The sequence below is a fragment of the Grammomys surdaster genome, unplaced genomic scaffold (genome assembly GCF_004785775.1).
Source record: "Grammomys surdaster isolate TR1022 unplaced genomic scaffold, NIH_TR_1.0 130, whole genome shotgun sequence".
Classification (NCBI taxonomy): Eukaryota; Metazoa; Chordata; class Mammalia; order Rodentia; family Muridae; genus Grammomys; species Grammomys surdaster.
The window spans coordinates 10931549-10938310 of NW_021604588.1; positions in this window are offsets into that span (position 1 = coordinate 10931549).

A 6762-nucleotide genomic window follows, 5' to 3' on the forward strand; every position below is an offset into this window, starting at 1 on the left:
CTCCCTCTACCTCTCTCTCTCTACCTCCCACTTAATGCTACTAAACTTCTCTGCATCTCAAACCCCTAATTTCAAGGCCAACCTGGGCTATATGAGCTCCTGTTTCAAAAATTATTTATTATTATCATTCCAAAATGTACACACAAAGTTAATGAAACAGGACAGGAAGTGAAAGTCTGAAGCATGTTGACACCGATGAACAATAAAGCTCAACCAGCAAATACATCATTTTGCTGGCTACTACTCTACTAAGGCACTCAACAAACAAAATAGATACATATGAAAATGTCATGAATAGTAATAAGTGACCCGTTTGGTAAACTTATATGCATCTTGTGTGCAAACCTAAAGAAGTATACCTGGTAATATTTCTGTGTAAAAGGCATAATGACCAGGCATGGTACCACCACAGAGGCAGAAGCAGGTGGATCTGTGTGAGTTTCAGGCCAGCCAAGGCTACACACTGAGACCCTGTCTTGAGAAAAAAATCCTAATTAACAGTCTTACAAACTGGTCTCTTAAGAAAATAGCCCAGTGAGACTCGTTAGAAATGCCCTGTTCACTATCCATCATTTCTGTTTTAACTAGAAATAGTTCTGCCCATGTAGGTCTCGGAGTCATTGAACCTGGTACTTTCATAGCGTAGCAAGCGTTCTCCGCTGTGGCCAGACCCTGCTTCATTCAAGATACACAGTTTCTTTAGAAAACTGGGGTGGCCCAGTGTTACCAATGAAAAAGAACCGCCATAATCCTGATATTTAAAACTGGCTTCATTTGGAGGGGGTTCCCATGTCCTGTGCTGTTAATACGCATCTGTATGGATTCTCCAGTTAAACCACTCCTAGCATAACTAGCATTGGCTTTTGGTCTCCCAGAGGGAATCCGCTGTCCTAGGCATAAGAGATTGATGTGTCTGGTTCTCTTTCCCACTCTCTAAAGTTGCACATATCATTTATTCATTTCTTCCTACTGATTAATGCAGCTATGTTGATAAAGTGTTGAAAAGCCTCCACTTATTCCTCCAGTCCTGTAGTTGAGCCTGCCTGGAATTGACGCGTGGTTTTCCTGATAGTCCTCGTCTATTCTTTTGGTCAACACCATCCAGTTTAATCTCTGATATCTGTTCCGAAGAATACAACAAGGGAGAAAAGCTGTTCTCTCACTTTCAACAGTTATCTCCCCATTTGGTTTTAGATGACTCTCAAATTTGTCATGTCTTCTCTCCAGCTATACTTTGAAGGTCATTACCCCAGTAAGGAGACAGAGGGATGCCAGACCTGGATTATGAAAGAACTACTGTTCAGTGGGCATCTGTACTTCCTACTGGGAACCTGAAGTCTTTTTCTTCCTCCTCCCTCTCCTTCCTCTCCTCCTTCCCCCCCGCCCCCCCCCCCCCCCCCCCCCTCCCCTTCCCCCCGGCTTTTTTTTTTTTTTTTTTTTTAAAGATTGGGGCTCCGGATGCAGCTTGGCTGGGAGAGTGCTGGCGAGTATGTACAAAGCCCTGGATTTGATGCTAGCCCCTTATAAACCAGGGGTGCTGATGCATGTCTGTATCCTAGCACTCAGGAACTGGAGAAAGGAGGATTAGAAGTTCAAGGTACTGAGTTGGAGGCCAGCCTGGGATACTGGAAGAGTCTGTTTCAGAACAAAGCAAACATACACTGAGTAAAATTAAGATAAGCGATATGTTTAAAAAACACTACTTAAATTTAGTTTTATGTTTGTATGTACACCATATGTGCACAGTGCCCATGAAGGTCAGAAGGTTGTGAGACATCATGTATGTGCTGGAACCAAACCTGGGTCCTCTATAAGAGCTGTAAGTATGCTTAACCTCTGAGCCATCTCTTCAGGTCCAAGATAAGTTGTTTTTAAGCTACAAAGAAGGCAGGGCTTGTAAAACCGTGTATTTCAATATGTCTACTGGATAGGGACATAGCTAGAGGCATCACAGAGCAGACACTTTTGTGCTTTTCCACCATATGCTTCCAGAGGTCATCAATAAGACAGCTCCCCCACATCTGGGAGGTCAAGTCAGCCTTGATGTGGAAGTGCCTAATGCTGCCCAGCTCCCTGGCTTCCTGGGATACTCAAGAAAGTTGTGGCTGTTGCCAGGGATCCGAGTCCCTGAAGAAACCATTGTTTTCTTGGAGGGGAATGAGTTTCTGGATCTTATCTTGACTAATAACCGTAAGTTTGTTCATGTTTTTGAATGGTCATTAATAATTTTTGAGTAATAACCATGAATTCATTCTAGAATCTTGTTTGTGAATACTTGTTAAACGGTAATTTCAGTCCATTCATTTAAAAAGTGTTTTGAAGCCGGGCAGTGGTGGCACACTCCTTTAATCACAGCACATGGGAGGCAGAGGCAGGCGGATTTGGGAGGCAGAGGCAGGTGGATTTCTGAGTTCGAGGCCAGCCTGGTCTACAGAGTGAGTTCCAGGGCAGCCAGGGCTACACAGAGAAACCCTGTCTCAAACCCTGTACCATACCTTGGTACATGTGTAGGGGTCAGAGGACAACATGTGGAGCTTGGGTTTCTCCCTCCACCACGTGGGTCCAGGGGATTGCACTTCTTGCTGAATTTGGCTGCACGCACTGCTCCTCGCTGAGCTGCCCACCAGTCCCAGACCACTCCCTCTATAGCTCATGAACAGTGGTAAGGATGGGCCTGCTTTCCAGTAGTTTCAAGTTTCTATGTAATACAGGTCAGGAAGAGCTGGAGTCATCAATCAGCTGAGGGTCCAGGAAGGTCAGAGCTGATCTCCAGCTCCAAGACTGTGTACCTGGATTTTCTTGAGAAAGAGCTCAAAATTCAGCAGATGTGAGATGACAAGTGGGGTCTTAAATTTCATCTATTTTGCTTTTGTTGTCGTTGTTATTTTTGTTTTGTTTTTAAACAGTCTCATTATTTAGCTTAGCTTGGCCTCAAACTTACCAAATAACCCAGACTTGCCTTGAACTCAAGGTAATCCTTCTGCTGTTCTAGGCAAATATTATACTAAATGAGCTACATTCCCAGCCCATTGTGACATTAAACTTTTGTTTAATCTAAAAGGTCTAACCAGAAAATAATACTGCTTCTAATCATGTATTACTTTTTACTTGATGTATATATAAAGTTTTTAATAATTTATTTGTTTATTTTTTTAAATTGTAATTCATTCACACAGGGGTTATAAACACAGAAAGACAGGACGTGGGGAAGGGGATGACACTGGAGCATGGGTGTTCAGGAGGAATACAGATATCTTTCAGAATAGGGTATTGTCTGGGTGAAGGTTCAGGGGACAGATCACTATGACTCTGCCTATGACTCACTTGTCCTTATCTAAGTTGGTATTATCTGCCAAGACTACCTATTTACAAGGTCTATGACTCCTCAGGCTGGTAAATTTCCACAAAAGCTGCCTGTTTACAACAGCTTATAGCCATCTGTTTCAATGTTTTTCCACTGAGACCCAAGACTTGGTGTTAGTATACCTGTATGACAGGCCTATTGATTTTAGGCCTATGAGTGATTTTAGGCCTTCAGTGTGTAAGCAGGGCTGCCCCTGACATCTCCTCCCTTCTCTAAGTATAGGAGGGCTGTGGTGATTCTAATCTTGCGAAGGAGAGGATAGAGGCCTGACCTCCAGTAATTGAAGGGGACCTTGTAATGGCTCCGGTCCCCCTGTTGTTGTCCAGTGAGGCATGAGGGCCATACCCATCCCGATGTCTTTTTCCTGGAAAGGGAATACTTTTGACATACTTGATATATATTTAACCACTACCCAGTTGACAGAGCCCAGGTCCAAACCTGCATGGCTGGCTTTGTTGGGGGTTATCTCTATGCAACAGTGGTGCCATCAGCCCCTGTGGCTTTTTACGGTCACCCACTGCCCTGGCTAGTTTTATGTCATCTAGATACAAGACAGAGTCATCTGACAGGAGGGAACTTCAGCTGAGACAATGCCTCCGTAATATCTAGCTGTAGAACACTTTCTTTCTTTTCCTTTTTTTAAAAAGATTATTTATTTTATGTATGTGAGTACGCTGTATCTGTCTTCAAACACACACTAGAGGAGTGCATCGGATCCCATTATAGATGGTTGTGAGCCACCCTGTAGTTGCTGGGAATTGAACTCAGAACTTCTGGAAGAGCAGCCAGTGCTCTTAACAGCTGCCAGTGTCCCAGCCCCAGGACATTTTCTTAATTAATGATGATGTGGAAAGGCGGAGCCCTCCTCCATGGCCTCTGCATCAGTTCCCGCCTCCAGGTTCCTGCCTTGTTTGAGTTTCTGTCCTGACTTCATTCAGTGATGGCCAATGATAATAGAAATGTAAGCCAAATAAAGGCTTTTCTCCTCAAGATGCTTTGGTCATGGTGTTTCATCACAGCAATAGAAACACTAAGACACCCATTTAACTAATTCTATATTGAAGTTGAACTATGTGACTTTAATTTTATTTGTCAACTTAATGTGTTATTGTCCTCTTGACACAACTAAGAACCACCTTGAGAAGAAAGAACTTCAATTAAAGAACTTCCCAGACCACATTGACCTATGGCTGTGAGAAATTGTCTTGCTTAGTGATTGACGTGAGAGAGTCTAGTCCACTGTGGGTGGTACCATCCCTAGGCAGGTGGACCTGGGCTGTAAAAGAAAGCTAGTTGAGCAAGCCAGGGAGAACAAGCCAGTAAGGAGCATTCCTCTGTGATATCTGCATTAGTTCCTACCAAGAGTTCCTGCCCTGACTTCCTTCAGTGAAGGTCTGTGAACTGGAAGTGTACATATCCTTTCCTTCCCAAGTTGCTTTTGCTCAGAATGTTTTATCACAGCAACAGAAAAGCAGACAGAACAAGCCGTCTCTAAATCTGGCAGGTCTCTTCCCACCCCCACCCCCACTTCCTGTAGGAGAGATGCAGTACAGAATTCAAGCTGAGCTTGAAAGGCCATGAAAGGATGCCATACTCCTCAGCGCTCTAGTGTGGAAGATTCCATTTTCCTTCAAATCCTTAAAGAAATGCAAACAAAACAAGATCTTCCGGGCCTGGTCATGACAATGTGTCACCCAAGACACAGACAGGCTTTGTACATACATCCTGTTCTCAACGTCTTTGAAACCTTCCTGCCTCGTCTCCCCAGTGAAGGGATTACAGGTGTGAGTCACCACGCCTAGCTGCAGATAATCTTTAAACCCAAATATTGTCTCTAGGCACAGTGCTGCATGCTTTTAGGCCCAGCACTTGGGAGGCAGAGGCAGAAGGATCTCTATGAGTTTGAGGCCAGCCTCGTCTATAAAGTATTCTCCAGGACAGCCAGAACTGTAGAGAGAGACCCTGTCTCAATGGCCCCCCAAATGTGGAGTCTTCCCTATCTACCACAGAAGTGCAGCACTTGGTCTTGGCTGCTTCAGAAAGGGGAGCACAGGAAAACATCTGCCCTCTAGGAACACACTGCCCAGAAGAGTCTTGGGACTAAAGAGCCTCTGGGAATGGAGTGGGCTATTTTCATAAACTAGAACAAATCATGTAAGTAACAGGAGCTGGGATTGGGGATGGACAAAGGTACTTTGATAGCGTCAGGCATATTCCTGTGGTGTCACAATGTCACCACATTTCAAAGCTGCTCCTTTCTCATCTCCCGCTACACGCTCAGTGCCTTCAGGAGAACATGGTCTCCTCTTCATCTAAGCCTGCCCTTGCTTCCGTACACCTTTCCCACCACACACAGACATAAGTTATTCACTGTTGCTGTCCCCTGTGTCCACCAAGCAGTCCCGTGAGTGTGGAAACAATTCACTGAGGTGCACAAATAAAACCGAGTGTTCCTCAAGGGGCAGACATCTCTGGTGAGGGACAAGTAAGTAGGTAGACAATATTCAGATTTAAAAAAAAATGTCTGACATATACTTTCCCCTGAATTCTGTTAAAATTCAAAGCTTAGCTGGGCAGTGGTGGTGCATCCCTTTAATTCCAGCACTTGGGAGGCAAAGGCAGGTGGATTTCTGAGTTTGAGGCCAGCCTGGTCTACAGAGTGAGTTCCAGGACAGTCAGGACTACACAGAGAAACCCTGTCTCAAAAAACAAAAAACAAAAACAAAACGAAAAATTCAAAGCTTATAATGTATATGACATTGTCAGTTTTGACCGGGTCAAAACGTTTGTGACAACTTACAAACTGCTTTAAAATTTGTTTTGAAAAATAACATGTCTCACATATTAAAACTGTCTTGGAATTAGAAAACCTAGAAGATAGAGGAGAACTCATGGTACTACGTGTGACACTGGCCTTTTGTCTGAAAGAGTGTTTTCTGAGCCAGAGTTGGTGTGATCTAATGAACTTCTAGAAAACCATCCCTTTTAGAATACAGATCTGCACCCTGAGACACAGAACTCCTGAATTCAGAATAAGAACCAACCCTGAAGATTCATTATTTATTTAGGTTAACATTTCTTCAGCAGGAGTTCATGGGTGGAGGGGGGTTTGATCAGAGGAATGGATATCAGACAGACCCCCATCCCTACAAACCCTGCTTTATTCCCAGACAGGATACTAAGCAGGACTTTCTGATGAAAACAGGCTGAAGACCCCAAGTCTTCAAGACATCCTGAGTCTGGGAGAAGAACTTGGACTTGGATTTGAGAAACTTTTACTGAGAACCAGGCACAATGATGCATACCTACAATCCAGAGGCAGAGGCAGGGGAATCACTAGTTCAAAATCAGGCTGGGCTACATAGAAGGCTACATGGTGAGATTTTGATGAAGGAGGA